This window comes from Pristiophorus japonicus, chromosome 9 (assembly GCF_044704955.1).
Source record: "Pristiophorus japonicus isolate sPriJap1 chromosome 9, sPriJap1.hap1, whole genome shotgun sequence".
In the NCBI taxonomy this organism is placed as follows: domain Eukaryota; kingdom Metazoa; phylum Chordata; class Chondrichthyes; family Pristiophoridae; genus Pristiophorus; species Pristiophorus japonicus.
In genome coordinates this window covers 218,356,154-218,373,072 of record NC_091985.1, presented here as the reverse complement: position 1 = coordinate 218,373,072, position 16,919 = coordinate 218,356,154, and the positions used below count along the sequence as shown (strand labels likewise).

Genomic DNA, 16,919 nt, shown 5'->3' with positions numbered 1-16,919 from the left:
CTCGCTGGTGTTCAGTGAGGTGAAATGGCCGAGTGAATCCCTTCTCACACACTGGGCAGGTGAACAGCCTCTCCCCAGTGTGACTGCGTCAATGAATTTCCAGATCAGATGGATAATTGAATCCCTTCCCACATTCCCACGGATAAGGGGTAAGCCATTTAGGACCGAGATGAGGAGAAACTTCTTCACCCAGAGAGTGATGAACCTATGGAATTCTCTACCACAGAAAGTTGTTGAGGCCAATTCACTAAATATATTCAAAAAGGAGTTAGATGTCGTCCTTACTACTAGGGGGATCAAGGGGTATGGCGAGAAAGCAGGAATGGGGTACTGAAGTTGCATGTTCAGCCATGAACTCATTGAATGGCGGTGCAGGCTAGAAAGGCCGAATGGCCTACTGCACCTATTTTCTATGTTTCTATGTTTCTCCGTGGTGCGTGTGTCCTTGTGTCTCTCCAGGTTGGACGATCAGTTGAAGCCTCGTCCACACACAGAACAAGTGTATAGTGTCTCCCCGCTGTGAATGGAACAATGTTTTTTCAGGCTGTGCAACTAGTTAAAGCTCTTTCCACAGTCAATGCACTGGAAAACTCTCACTCAGGTGTGTGTGTGTGTCTCGGTGCTTTATCAGTCACACTGATGTTTGAAATCTTTTCCCACAGACAGAACAGACAATCAATTGTCCTTTCACATTCAAAGGCCGATGATATTCAGGTCCTGGTGAATCGAGTGACTGTCAGATGTTGATGTGATGTTTGGGTTAAGATTCCCGTCTAAATAGAAACATAGAAAATAGGTGCAGGAGTAGGCCATTCGGCCTTTCTAGCCTGCACCGCCATTCAATGAGTTCATGGCTGAACATGCAACTTCAGTACCCCATTCCTGCTTTCTCACCATACCCCTTGATCCTCTTAGTAGTAAGGACTACATCTAACTCTTTTTTGAATATATTTAGTGAATTGGCCTCAACAACTTTCTGTGGTAGAGAATTCCACAGGTTCACCACTCTCTGGGTGAAGAAGTTCCTCCTCATCTCGGTCCTAAATGGCTTACCCCTTATCCTTAGACTGTGACCCCTGGTTCTAGACTTCCCTAACATTGGGAACATTCTTCCTGCATCTAACCTGTCTAAACCCATCAGAATTTTAAACGTTTCTATGAGGTCCCCTCTCATTCTTCTGAACTCCAGTGAATATAAGCCCAGTTGATCCAATCTTTCTTGATATGTCAGTCCCGCCATCCCGGGAATCAGTCTGGTGAACCTTCGCTGCACTCCCTCAATAGCAAGAATGTCCTTCCTCAGGTTAGGAGACCAAAACTGTACACAATACTCCAGGTATGGCCTCACCAATGCCCTGTCCAACTGTAGCAACACCTCCCTGCCCCTGTACTCAAATCCCCTCGCTATGAAGACCAACATGCCATTTGCTTTCTTAACCGCCTGCTGTACCTGCATGCCAACCTTCAATGACTGATGTACCATGACACCCAGGTCTCGTTGCACCTCCCCTTTTCCTAATCTGTCACCATTCAGATAATGGTCTGTCTCTCTGTTTTTACCACCAAAGTGGATAACCTCACATTTATCCACATTATACTTCATCTGCCATGCATTTGCCCACTCACCTAACCCATCCAAGTCGCTCTGCAGCCTCATTGCATCCTCCTCGCAGCTCACACTGCCACCCAACTTAGTGTCATCCGCAAATTTGGAGATACTACATTTAATCCCCTCGTCTAAATCATTAATGTACAATGTAAACAGCTGGGGCCCCAGCACAGAACCTTGCGCTACCCCACTAGTCACTGCCTGCCATTCTGAAAAGTACCCATTTACTCCTACTCTTTGCTTCCTGTCTGACAACCAGTTCTCAATCCATGTCAGCACACTACCCCCAATCCCTTGTGCTTTAACTTTGCACATTAATCTTTTGTGTGGGACCTTGTCAAAAGCCTTCTGAAAGTCCAAATATACCACATCAACTGGTTCTCCCTTGTCCACTCTACTGGAAACATCCTCAAAAAATTCCAGAAGATTTGTCAAGCATGATTTCCCTTTCACAAATCCATGTTGACTTGGACCTATCATGTCACCTCTTTCCAAATGCACTGCTATGACATCCTTAATAATTGATTCCATCATCTTACCCACTACCGATGTCAGGCTTACCCGGTCTATAATTCCCTGTTTTCTCTCTCCCTCCTTTTTTAAAAAGTGGGGTTACATTGGCTACCCTCCACTCGATAGGAACTTATCCAGAGTCAATGGAATGTTGGAAAATGACTGTCAATGCATCCGCTATTTCCAAGGCCACCTCTTTAAGTACTCTGGGATGCAGTCCATCAGGCCCTGGGGATTTATCGGCCTTCAATCCCATTAATTTCCCCAACACAATTTCCCGATTAATAAGGATTTCCCTCAGTTCCTCCTTACTAGACCCTCTGACTCCTCTTATATCCGGAAGGTTGTTAGTGTCCTCATTAGTGAATACCGAACCAAAGTACTTGTTCAATTGGTCCGCCATTTCTTTGTTCCCCGTTATGACTTCCCCTGATTCTGACTGCAGGGGACCTACATTTGTCTTTACTAACCTTTTTCTCTTTACATATCTATAGAAACTTTTGCAATCCGTCTTAATGTTCCCTGCAAGCTTCTTCTCGTACTCCATTTTCCCTGCCCTAATCCAATCCTTTGTCCTCCTCTGCTGAGTTCTAAATTTCTCCCAGTCTCCGGGTTCACTGCTATTTCTGGCCAATTTGTATGCCACTTCCTTGGCTTTAATACTATCCCTGATTTCCCTTGATAGCCACGGTTGATCCACCTTCCCTTATTTATTTTTACGACAGACAGGAATGTATAATTGTTGTAGTTCATCCATGCGGTCTCTAAATGTCTGCCATTGCCCATCCACAGTCAACCCCTTAAGTATCATTCGCCAATCAATCCTAGCTAATTCACGCCTCATACCTTCAAAGTTACCCTTTTTTAAGTTCTGGACCATGGTCTCTGAATTAACTATTTCATTCTCCATCCTAATGCAGAATTCCACCATATTATGGTCACTCTTCCCCAAGGGGCGTCGCACAATGGTATTGCTAATTAATCCTCTCTCATTACACAACACCCAGTCTAAGATGGCCTCCCCTCTAGTTGGTTCCTCGACATATTGGTCTAGAAAACCATCCCTTATGCACTCCAGGAAATCCTCCTCCACCGTCTTGCTTCCAGTTTGGTTAGCCCAATCTATGTGCATATTAAAGTCACCCATTATAACTGCTGCACCCTTATTGTATGCACCCCTAATTTCCTGGTTGATGCCCTCCCCAACATTACTACTACTGTTTGGAGGTCTGTACACAACTCCCACTAACGTTTTTTTCCCTTTGGTGTTCTGCAGTTCTACCCATATAGATTCCACATCATCCAAGCTAATGTCCATAGTAACTACTGCATTAATCTCTTCTTTAACCAGCAATGCTACCCCATCTCCTTTTCCTTTTATTCTATCCTTCCTGAATGTTGAATACCCCTGGATGTTGAGTTCCCAGCCCTGATCATCCTGGAGCCACGTCTCTGTAATCCCAAATCCTCTCCTAACACCCTGTAAAAGGATTCTACAAAAATCAGCACTTTAAGTACAGGACAGAAATTCAGAACAGACAATTCTAGTTGCTATGGAACATTCTTTCCTCTCTTGTTCCCCTCAAGCTGTAAATCCCTGTCTCCCACACTCTCCCTCCTCCCTGTGCTGAAATCCAGACCCATCGCACATCTCCAACATTTCTTTCCTCCACTCCCAGCTTTCTCTCTCCCTCTGCTCTGGTTGGGTTCAGTTTTACACCCGCTGTGTGCAGAGTGAGAATAAAATCGATCAGTCAATGATTTTCTCTCCTGGTCACTGGGACCCTGAAGCCCCGCCCACTCTACTGCTCCTGCACCAAGATGGCCACGCATGCACCGTGCTGCACAGGGAATCATTCTATCTTTTCTCCACCAAGATGCCGGCGTGTAACCCGGGCCTTTCACCGAGAAAAGGCCTCACAGCCGCCGTCTGGCAGAACACAGATCGGGCCGCTGGATCACATTTGAGCCCTTAGGCCGTTCTCCGGCTTTATAAACTGCGGCGCGGCCTACCCGCAGTTTATTAATCTCCCAACCCTGCTCCCGCCAACCTTCTCTATTATAAATAAAAACAGGAAATACTCAGCAGGTCAGGCAGCATCTGTGGAGAGAGAATCAGATTTAATAGACAGATCTTGTATAAACAACTTCTTAAACCTTCTTTTTAGATAATCCAAGTTAAATGGGGCATATCCCAAATTAAATGGAGCATTGTACCTGGACATCCAAAGGCCTTTGATAAAGTATTGCTTGAGAGACTTCTTTACAAACTAAGGTCAGTAGTTTACACGGTGAAACATCATCTTGATTAATTACTGTCGATGTGAAGCTAGGTTGCAAAGGGAGAATACTGAGTGGGTTACCCCAGGGGTCCATGCTGGAAATCCCTCCCGGTCTTGGTCGACAACAGTGACCTGGACTCATAATCATAATATAAAAGTTACATTTGGAGACGACACCAAGCTAGGAAAGAATGTGAATTCAGATGAGGCAACTAGGATCTTACAAAGGAAGTTTTCAAAGAGTGAAATGGCAGATGAAACTCTATAGAAAAAAGCTCATCAGGGAAAAATAGAAATGTGTGTGAAAGAACTCGACAAGTGGGAAGGGTGTTAGTTGAGTCACCACTCATCAATCCTAAAAGGTGTGGCTCATCAATAAACAAAGGAAGTAGCATGTTGGATCATATTGTCAAATCAGTTCAGTTCCAATACCCAGAGGTAATGCCGAAGCTGCCTGGTCACATTGCACTTGGTATGCTGCATGTAGTCCTGGTCACCGGGATATTCTGGGAGACATCCAGGTCTTACCGGCAATCCAGACGAAAGCAACAAGCTCCGATCCATGGTGTTAGAGGGAAGAGTTATGATGTACACAAGAGTGTAATCAGTCAAATACTGACATCGAGCCAAAGAAGGACAGGTGACCAAAAGCTTGGTCAAAGATCTAAGGGCCTCGGCAATTGAAGATACAGCCGGAAATGGTGGAGCGAGGGAAGTGGGAGTTGCACAAGAGGCCGGAGTTAGAGGAGCGCAGGGTCCCAGAGGGTTGCAAGGCTGGAGGATGAGAATTTTAAAGGCTGAAGCCACCAAAATAGAAAGCAGTCTCCCCAGAAAATGTGACTCACTATTAATAGGAAGGATGTTACTTTAACTACTAAAGGTGCAGAAAGGTGTGACATTGTCCATGTGTCAGTCTGTGGCTCAGTTGGTAGCACCCTCGCCGGAGTCAGAAGGGTTGTTGGTTTAAGTCCCACTCCAGAGATGTCAGCACAAAAATCTAGGCTGATACTCTTGTGCAATACTGAGGGAGCGCTGCACTGTCGGAGGTGCCGATAAGACGTTAAACTGAGGTCCCATGTGCTTGCTCAGGTGGATGTAAAAGATCTACTTTGAAGAAGAGCAGGTGAGTTATCAGAACATAAGAAATAAGAGCAGGAGTAGGCCGTATGGCCCCTCGGGCCTGCCCCACCATTCAACAAGATCATGTCTGATCCGATCATGGACTCAGCTCCACTTCCCTGCCCGCTCTCCATAACCCCTTATTCCCTTAACATTTAAGAAATTGTCTATTTCTGTCTTAAATTTATTCAATGTTCCAGCTTCCACAGCTCTCTGAGGCAGCGAATTCCACAGATCCACAACCCTCTGAGAGAAGAAATTTCTCCTCATCTCAGTTTTAAATGGGCGACCCCTTATTCTAAGATCATGCCCTCTAGTTCTAGTCTCCCCTATCAGTGGAAACATCCTCTCTGCACCCACCTTGTCAAGCCCCCTCATAATCTTATATGTTTCGATAAGATCACCTCTCATTCTTCTCAATTCCAGTGAGTAGAGACTCAACCTACTCAACCTTTCCTCATAAATCAACCCCCACATCTCTGGAATCAACCTAGTGAACCTTCTCTGAACTGCGTCCAAAGCAAGTATATCCCTGTGTCCTGGCCAAAACTTTGATTAGCCTGCTCCTATTTGTTATGTTTTTATGTTCTTATTCATCCATCAATCAAATCACTAAATAAACATTATCTGGCCATCATCACATTGCTGTTAATGGGATCTTGCTGTGCATAAAATGATTGCCGTGTTTCTTACATTAAACTGTGACTACACTTCAAAAAGTACTTCCTTGGCTGTAAAGCATTTGGGACGTCCAAATGGCCATGAAAGGTGCTCTATAAATGCAAGTCTTTTCTTCTCTAAATATCACAAACAGATGCATAGTGAGGGAAACCAATCTCTGTACCTTAAATTAACAGCAACATGGGACGAGGGAAATGAATGACCTTTAAACGCCTGGTCCACTTGGCATTGAGTGTCTGAAACTCAGAATAGGGACTCCAGGGAAACACAATGCAGAAAATGACGGATGCTCTTACCCAGAGTGCTCCGTACATTGGAATACGCCCTATCTCCATCAGCAGGGGGGCAACACGCAGGCGCGGGAAGGGCTGGTCCCCGGGGACCGCCTTCCTGCAGGGAGCATGCCTGGTGCGGCTCCGGGAGACTGAGCGGAGCGAACGCGGCCTCAGCAACACCAAGTGCGGGTCTCAGACCCCGAGTCAGAGCCGGCGGACGTGTGGCCAGGGCCCCGATACCAGGAAACCCTGGGACAGCGAGAGCCTCCCCCACACAAGGACAACAACAACTTGCATTTATACAGCAGGCCCAGCAATTCCGGGCCGCCACTATCGGGGTGGGCGCTGGATGTGGAAGTTGGTCCCGGGCCTCCTGTGTGGGTCTGTTTGAGCTGGAGTGGGGATGGAGGAGAAGCTGCTGGGTTTAACCCCCAGTATTTCTGGGCCCAGTGGGACCAACAATTCCCCATGTGGGACTGTCGGGGGTGTTGGGTTCTGGGGGAGATTAGATTGTTAAACAGACACTGTCCACACAATATAAAAGAGTATTGTTTTAGGAACAAGTATTTCTGTCGAGACCTTTAGTCCATTTTACATATATACAGATTTTTTTAAATCATTCGATGTGGGCATTGCTAGCAAGGCCAGCATATATTGCCAATTCCCAGTTTCCCGTTGAGAAGGTGATGGTGAGCCACCACCTCGAACCGCTGCAGTCCATGTGCTGAACGTGCTCCCACAATGAATTTTTCAAGGAGGGTAGGTGAGGGCAGTGCGTATAATATAGTGTATATGCATTTTAGCAAAGCTTTTGATAAGGTCCCACATGGCAGACTGGTCACGAAAGTAATAGCCCATGAGATCCAGGCAGACTGGTCACGAAAGTAATTGCCCATGGAATCCAGGGCGAAGTGGCAAGTTACGTCCAAAATTGGCTCAGAGGCAAGAAGCAAAGGATTATGGTTGATGGGTGTTTTTTTGACTGGACGGCTGTATCCAGTGGCGTTCTGCAGGGCTCAGTGCTGGGTCCCTTGCTTTTTATGGTATATATCAATGACTTGCACTTGAATGTTGGAGGTATGATTAAGAAGTTTGCAGATGACACAAAAATAGGCTGTGTGGTTGATAATGAAGAAGAAAGCTGAGGATTGCAGGAAGATATCAATGTACTGGTCAGGTGGGCGGAACAGGGACCAATGGAATTCAATCCAGATACGTGTGAGGTAACGCATTTGGGGAGGTCTAACAAGGCAAGGGGATACACATTAAATGGTACGACACTGAAAAGTGTAAAGGAACAAAGGGACCTTGGAGTGCATGTTCACAGATCCCTAAAGGGAGCAGGCCAGGTAGATAAGGTGGTTAAAAAGGCATATGGAATACTTGCCTTTATTAGTCGAGGCATGGAATACAAGAACAAGGAGGTTATGCTTGAACTGTATAAAACACTGGTTAGGCTGCAGGTGAAGTACTATGTGCAGTTCTGGTCACCACATTACAGGAAAGATGTAATTGCACTGGAAAGGTGCAGAGGAGATTTACAAGAATGTTGCCTGGACTGGAGAAATTTAGCTATGAGGAAAGATTGGAGATGCTGGGTCTGTTTTCTTTGGAACAAAGGAGGCTGAGGGGAGACCTGATTGAGGTGTATAAAATTAGGAGGGGCCTGGATAAAGTCAATAGGAAGGACCTGTTTCTCTTGGCAGAGGGGTCAACAACCAGGGGGCATAGATTTAAAGTAATTGGGGGGAGGTATAGAGGAGATACGAGAGCAAATTTCTTTACTGGGGTGGGGTGGGGGTGGTCTGGAACTCACTGCCTGAAAGGGTGGTAGAGGCAGAAACCTCACCACATTTAAAAAATAATTGGATGTGCACTTAAAGTGCCGTAACCTACAGGGCTATGGACCAAGAGTTGAAAGTGGGATTAGGCAGGATAGCTCTTGTTTGGCCAGCACGGACACGATGGGCCAAAATGGCCTCCTTCCCTGCTGTAAATTTCTATGATTCTATGAATGTCAGGAAAGGAGTTCCAGGACTTTCACCCAGTGAAGGAAAAACGATATATATCCATGTCAGGGTGATGTGAGACAGAGAGGGGAACTTGGTGGTGATGGTTTTTCCATGCATCTGCTGCCCTGGTCCATCCATCTGGAGGTTGCAGGTTTTGGAGGTTCTGTCAAAGTTCTGGTAAAGTTGCAGATGTATAAAATCCCTCAATGTTGCCCCGCCCACCTCGCTCTCCCCTCCCATGGAGACCAGAGTCTTGTGTAGACCCAGACCGGGTGGTAGGTTCCCTTCCCTGAAGGACATTAGTGACCAATAGGGTATTAATGGCAATACAGCAGCTTTCATGGTCACTTTTTATTGATGCCAGCCGCACAAATAACCAGATTAGTTCAGCTCAATTTCACAACCTGCCTTTGTGTTTTTCTCTCTCACCCTCCCCTTTTCCTGTTTGTAATTCATTTTACAGTGTGTTAAAATGGGAGGATTTGTAGACTGGAAGCTCAAACCAAACATCACATCAAGATCTAATGGAGTCATTTGATTATTCAGGACCAGAATATCATTGGCATTTGAATATGGAAGCAGAAAGCACCGTTCACAGTGGGGGAAAACTGTACGCGTGTTCTGTGTGTGGACAAGGCTTCAGCCGATCTTTCAATCTCGAAATACACAAGCGCAGTCACACCACGGAGAGGCCGTTCACCTGCTCTGTGTGTGGGAAGGTATTCACTCAGTCATCCCAACTGCTGATACATCAGCGAGTTCACACTGGGGAGAGGCCGTTCACCTGCTCCATGTGTGGGAAGGGGTTCACTCGGTCATCCACCCTGCTGACACACCAGCGAGTTCACACTGGGGAGAGGCCGTTCACCTGCTCTGAGTGTGGAAAGGGATTCATTCAGTCTTCCATCCTGCTGAGACACCAGCGAGTTCATATTGGGGAGAGGCCGTTCACCTGCTCCAAGTGTGAGAAGGGATTCTCTAACTCATTCAACCTGCTAGTGCACCAGCGAGTTCACACTGATGAGAGGCCGTTCACCTGCTCTATGTGTGGGAAGGGATTCGCTCAGTCATTCACCTTGCTGAGACACCAGCGAGTTCACAAGTGATGCAAGGTTTGGATTCTGCTGTTATTGCTGCTGTTAATCACATCCCGGACTGAATCGTGTTCATTCTGGCAGTTGGAGTTCTTTTTTGCTGATGTTAATAACCCCTATAACTGGGCTGGAGTTTAGTATTTTGATATTTCAAATAACACAGTGTGGATATTTGATGTCTCCAAGATAAGAGGAGACTAATTGATGTCCTGTTACCGACTGCTCCATTTTTGGGCCTTTTCGAAGATCTCCTTAACCGATACTGTCTTTGACTCGAGTGTCCTCGACTCCATCCCGCAGCATGCTACCCCCCACCATCTCAGCAAAATCCCAGCCCTGCACGTGGTAGAAAAGGCCATGCACCAGCTCAAGGACAACAAGGCAACAGGAGCGGATGGAATCCCCAAGCGGCACTAAAGTATGGTGGAGAGGCACTATTGGCATGAATGCATGACTTCATCTCTCAAATCTGGAAGGAGGAGAGCATGCCGGGAGATCTTGGAGATGCAGTAATCGTGACCATCTTTAAAAAAAGGGGACAAGTCCGACTGCGGCAACGACTGAGAAATCTCCCTTTTATCAGCCACTGGGAAAGTTATCGCTAGAGTCCTCCTCAACCATCTTCTTCCTGTGGCTGAGGAGCTCCTCCCGGAGTCACAATGTGGATTTCATCCATTATGGAGTACAATGGACATGATCTTTATGGCGCGACAGCTGCAAGAAAAATGCAGGAAACAGCACCAACCTTTGTACATGTCCTTCTTTGACCTTACAAAAGCCTTTGACACTGTCAACCGCGAGGGACTATGGAGTGTCCTCCGTTTCGGCTGCCCCCAAAAGTTTGTCACCATCCTCCGCCTGCTCCACGACGACATGCAAGACCAATGGATCAATTACAGACCCAATCCACGTCCAGACTGGGGGTCAAGCAGGGCTGTGACATTATGCCAACCCTCTTCTCAATCTTTCTCGTTGTCATGCTCCACCTCACACTCAACAAGCTCCCCGTTGGAGTGGAACTAAGCTACAGAACCAGTGGGAATCTGTTCAACCATCAGTGTCTCCAGGCCAGATCCCAGACCTTCCCAACCTCTGTCGTCGAAAAATAGTACACGGACGATGCTTGCGTCTGGGCACATTCAGAGACTGAACGCCAAGTCATAGTCAACATCTTCACTGAGGCATACGACAGCATGGGCCTTACACTAAACATCTGTAAGACAAAGGTCCTCCACCAACCTGACCCCGCCACACAGCACTGCCCGCCAGCCATCAAGATCCACGGCGCGGATAACGTGGACCACTTTCCATACCTCGGGAGCCTATTATCAGCAAGGGCAGACATCAACGACGCGGTTCAACACCGCCTCCAGTGCGCCAGTGCAGCCTTCGGCCGCCTGAGAGAGTGTTCAAAGATCAGGCCTTCAAATCTGCCACCAAGCTCATGGTCTACAGGGCTGTAGTGATATACGCCCTCCTGTATGGCTCAGCGACGTGGACCATATACAGTAGACACCTCAAATCACTGGAGAAATACCACCAAGTATGTCTCCGCAAGATCCTGCAAATCCCCTGTGAGGACAGATGCACCAACGTCAGCGTCCTCGATCAGGCCAACATTCCCAGCATCGAAGCACTATCCACACTCGACCAGCTCCGTTGGGTGGGCCACGTTGTTCGCATGCCTGACACAAGACTCCCAAAGCAAGCGCTCTACTCAGAACTCCTACACGGCAAGTGAGTCCCAGGTGGGCAGAGGAAATGTTTCAAGGGCACCCTCAAAGCCTCCTTGATAAAATGCAACATCCCCACCGACACCTGGGAGTCGCTGGCCAAAGACCACCCAAGGTGGAGGAAGAGCATCCGGGAGGGCGCTGAGTACCTCGAGTCTCATCACTGAGAGCATGCAGAAAGCAAGCACAGGCAGCGGAAAGAGTGTGCGGCAAACCAGTCCCACCCACCCTTTCCTTCAACGACTGTCTGTCCCACCTGTGACAGAGACTGTAATTCCCATATTGGACTGTTCAGTCACCTAAGAACTCGCTTTTAGAGTGGAAGCAAGTCTTCCTCGATTTTGAGGGATTGCCTATGGGAGTGATGATGACCCTGTACAGTTATAGCAGGACTTCTCTTATACGCTATCCCTCTTGCAATAAAGGCAAAGATTCCATTTGCCTTCCTGATTACTTGCTGTACCTGCATACTAACTTTTTGTGTTTCATGCACAAGGACCCCCAGGTCCCTCTGTACTGAAGCACCTTGCAATTTTTCTCCATTTAAATTATAATTTGCTTTTCTATTTTTTCTGACAAAGTGGATAACCTCACATTTTCCTACATTATACTCCATCTGTCAATTTTTGCTCACTCACTTAGCCTGTCTATATCCCTTTGCTGATTTTTTGTGTCACAATTTGCTTTCCCACCCATCTTTGTGTCATCAGCAAACTTGGTAACATTACATTCGGTCCCTTCCTCCAAGTCATTAATATAGATTGTAAATAGTTGAGGTCCCAGCACCGATCCCTGTGGCACTCCACTAGTCACTGTTTGCCAACCGGAAAATGACCCATTTATCCTGATTCTCTGTTTTCTGTTAGTTAGCCAATCCTCTATCCATGCTAATATATTACCCCCAACCTGGTGAACTTTTATTTTGTGCAGTAACCTTTTATGTGGCACCTATCAATGCCTTCTGGAAATCCAAATACACCACATCCACTGGTTCTCCCTTATCCACCCTGCTCGCTACATCCTTGAAAAACTCCAGCAAATTTGTCAAACATGATTTCCCTTTCATAAAACCATGCTGACTCTGCTTGATTGAATGATGCTTTTCCAAATGTCCTGCTGCTGCTTTCTTAATAACAGACTCCAGCATTTTCCCAACGACAGATTTTAGGCTTACCAGTCTATAGTTTCTTGCTTTCTGTCTGCCTCCTTTTTTAAACAGGGGTGTTATATTTGTGGTTTTCCAATCCGCTGGGACCTCCCCAGAATCTAGGGAATTTTAGTAAATTACAACCAATGCATCCACTATCTCTGCAGCCACTTCTTTAAGGACCCTAGGATGCAAGCCATCAGGTCCAGGGGATTTGTCCGCTTTTAATCCCATTATTTTACTGAGTACTACTTCTTCAGTGATAGTGATTGTATTAAGTTCCTCCCTCCCTATAGCCCCTTGATTATCCACTATTGGGATGCTTCTAGTGTCTTGTACGTGAAGACCGATACAAAATATTTGTTCAAAATGTCTGCCATTTCCTTGTTCCCCATTATTAATTCCCCAGTCTCATCCTCTCGGGGACCAATGTTTACTGCTCATTTATCACATTGCTGATTGTTGGATATTGTGCCCAATATGGCTGCCGCATTTCCTACATTACAACAGTGACTACAGTTCAAAGAATTTCATTGGCTGTACAGCACTTTGGAACCTCTGAGGTGGTGAAAGGCGCTATAGAAATGCAACACTTTCCTTCCTTCTTATTGATGGATGAGATTTTTTTGGAATGATGTTCGAATGATGCATTTCCATGCCTAAGAAGGAGAAATATGACACACATGGAGAGAAACACACACACAGCAATGTGCTCCACACACAAATAATGGATTTGAAATGTTACTAATCAACAAAAGGGGCAGTCAGGTTTTTCACAAGGCAGTGAAATAAATGAGTTTGCGATGGTTGAGAGAATGGTGTTAATCGGGATGTGTGAATAAGTCCCTTTCCTTCCTCTAATGGTACCACAGAACCTTAGTAGTTCACTGCACAGAAAGAGGCCAATAGGCACATCATCCGTGCTGGATCTGTGCTGGAAGAAACTAAAGCTAATTGCACTGGTCCACTCTCTCCGAATAGCTCTGTATCATCCTTGCCTTGAATATATTGTTCCAATGGTTCCTTAAAAGATGCAATGGTCTATGTCACAAAACTGCAACCTAACTCACCTAACCTCTCTCCTCTCTCTGTCTCAGACAGTATCTAACTCACTTCATCTCTCCTCTCTCTCTCTCTAACTCACTTAAATCCTTCTATTTTCTGATCTCCCTCTTTGGGAGAAATAACAGTTTTACTTCCCCTCATTTCTCCCAGTGATAAACCCTCAGTCAGTCTCCCTCTTTAGTGAACGTGTGAAAACTCAAATATTCTTTAAAATGAGAATTGGGAACAGTCATATTGAAATGCTAAGTTCTTGGTGCTGTCAGGGTGAGGCCTGTGTGTGGGTCCTGGTGCTGTCAGGATGAAGCCTGTGTGTGGGTCTTGGTGCTGTCAGGGTAAAGCCTGTGTGTGGGTCTTGGTGCTGTCAGGGTGAGGCCTGTGTGTGGGTCCTGGTGCTGTCAGGGTGAAGCATGTGTGTGGGTCTTGGTGCTGTCAGGGTGAGGCCTGTGTGTGGGTCTTGGTGCTGTCAGGGTAAGGCCTGTGTGTGGGTCTTGGTGCTGTCAGGGTGAGGCCTGTGTGTGGGTCTTGGTGCTGTCAGGGTGAGGCCTGTGTGTGAGTCTTGGTGCTGTCAGGGTGAGGTCTGTGTGTGGGTCCTGGTGCTGTCAGGGTGAAGCCTGTGTATGGGTCTTGGTGCTGTCAGGGTGAAACCTGTGTGTGGGTCTTGGTGCTGTCAGGGTGAGGCCTGTGTGTGGGTCCTGGTGCTGTCAGGGTGAGGTCTGTGTGTGGGTCCTGGTGCTGTCAGGGTGAGGCCTGTGTGTGAGTCTTGGTGCTGTCAGGGTGAGGTCTGTGTGTGGGACCTGGTGCTGTCAGGGGGAGGCCTGTGTGTGGGTCCTGGTGCTGTCAGGGTGAGGCCTGTGTGTGGGTCCTGGTGCTGTCAGGGTGAGGTCTGTGTGTGGGTCCTGGTGCTGTCAGGGTGAGGCCTGTGTGTGAGTCTTGGTGCTGTCAGGGTGAGACCTGTGTGTGGGTCCTGGTGCTGTCAGGGTGAGGCCTGTGTGTGGGTCCTGGTGCTGTCAGGGTGAGACTGCCCTCACAGACAGGAAGCCTGTTCATGGCGATAACATCAAACTGACGCCTGCTATTTCATTCTCAGGCAACACAACTTCCTGCTGCCGGCTCCAAACTGCATCTATTTATGAAGCCCAGAAAGATGAAAAAGAATGAAATAAAGAGATTTAAAAGTGAAGGAAACACAAGGTGATGAGAGACAGAAAATAAATCCAGGGGCCACAATCTGCTGGAAACATCTGAGAAGGCGGCCTGTATCTGGCCACACATTGCGGTGACATTTGCAAATGAGTTTGTTGTTTGTGTTTGGAGTCTCCATTCCCGGACAGGACTGGCGCTGTGTGTGGATCAATCACTCAGCTCCCTCTGCTCTCTGAAGCCGGGAGATGGGAGTTTGCTCCCTGTCAGTTTATATGAGGATATTTATTTTACGCAGCAAGTTGTGATCTGGATTGCGCTGCCAGAAAGGGTGGTGGAAGCAGATTCAATAATAACTTTCAAAAGAGAATTGTATATATACTTGACTGAAAAATAACTGACAGTGCTATGGGGAATGATCAGGGCAGTGGGGTAATTGGATCGTCCTTTCACAGAACCAGTACAGGCAGGATGGGCCCAATGGCCTCCTTCTGTGATGTATCATTCTGTCTCTCAACACCTTGTGTCACCTTCCCTTTTAAGTCTCTTTCCCTATTTCACTCTCTTTCATCTTTCTGGGCTTCATAAATAGAGGCAGAGACTACAACATTGGACAGAATACTCCAGCTGGGCCTAACCTGTGAATTATAAAGCTTTAGCAATAACGTCCTTGCTTCAGTATGAAAACAGTGGGCAAAATAAACAGGTATTTACTCCCAGTAGAGTTTCTGTCCCTTCTGGAGAAGGCAATGAACCGTCTATTTTAACACCAGAACCTCCCTTTGTTGCAGTGACACTAAAAACCCAGGGAGTAATTTCCACCTTCACTCCCGGGCAGTAATCCTGCCCCAGGATCAATGACCTGTAATCTGCTAAAGGGTCCGGGGCCTTACTTAGGGCCTGAACAGGGCTCACGGCAACTTTCAGCTTTCAGTCCGCTTCAGCCCCTTTATTCTTACACCAGACCTCGCTTCTGTTGTTATAACTTCCCCATGTTATTCTTCAACCAGATCCCATTTCCACTCCTGGTTAGTTTTACACCAACCACACATCTATTGTATAGGAACAGGAAGAGCCTGTTCAGCCCATCGAGCCTGTTCCGTCAATCAATAAGATCATAGCTGATCTGTTTCATAACTCCATCTATCCTCCTTGGCTTCATATCCCTTAATCCCTTGGCTAGCAAAAATCTATCACTCTCAGATTTAAAATGATTGATTGAGTATCTATGGCTTTCTGTGAGGGAGTTGCACGCTTCTACTATATCATCATAGGCAGTCCCTCGGAATCGAGGAAGACTTACTTCCACTCTTAAAATGAGTCCTTAGGTGGCTGAACAGTCCAATACGAGAACCACAGTCCCTGTCACAGGTGGGACAGATAGCCGGTGAGGGAAAGGGTGGGTGGGACTGGTTTGCCGCACGCTCTTTCCGCTGCCTGCGCTTGTTTTCTGAATGCTCTCGGTGATGAGACTCAAGGTGCTCAGCGCCCTCCTGGATGCACTTCCTCCACTTAGGGTGGTCTTGGGCCAGGGATTCCCAGGTGTCAGTGGGGATGTTGACTTTATCAGGGAGGCTTTGAGGGGGTCCTTGTAACGTTTCCTTTGCCCACCTTTGGCTCGTTTGCCGTGGAGGAGTTCAGAGGTAGAACGCTTGCTTTGGGAGTCTCGTGTCTGGCATGCGGACGATGTGGCCTGCCCAGCAGAGCTGATCAAGTGTGGTCAGTGCATCAATGCTGGGGATGTTGGCCTGGTCGAGGACGCTAATGTTGGTGCGTCTGTCCTCCCAGTGGATTTGTAGGATCTTGCGGAGACATCGTTGGTGGTATTTCTCCAGCGACTTGAAGCTTCTACCACCCTTGGTATGAATAAGTGTTCCCTAACTTCTCCCCTGAATGACCAGGCTCTGATTTTAAGGCTATGTCCCCTTGTTCTAGACTTTCCCACCAACAGAAAAGGTTTCTCTCTTTCTGCCCTATCAATTCCTTTCAAAATGCTAAAAATCTCCGTCAAACCACCTTCTATATTCCAGAGAATACAAGCCAACCACACATCTATAGTTATTGGACAAACAGAAAGACTTGCATTTGTACAACACCTATCATAACCTCCGCACCTTTACAACTATTTTTGTTGTAAACATTAATCAAGTGACCCCTGATTAAAGGGGGGTAGGCACTAAAACCGACAAAATAAACCAATTGAACTTTGGATGGAAACTTAAATCAAATTAAAATTTGGTTGCCGGGGG

At 46.8% G+C, this 16,919-nt stretch overlaps 1 pseudogene; it reads left to right on the top strand.

The window, feature by feature from the left end:
* Positions 1–16,919, top strand: part of LOC139273708 (zinc finger protein 721-like) — a 494,469-nt pseudogene that overhangs the window by 464,064 nt on the left and 13,486 nt on the right.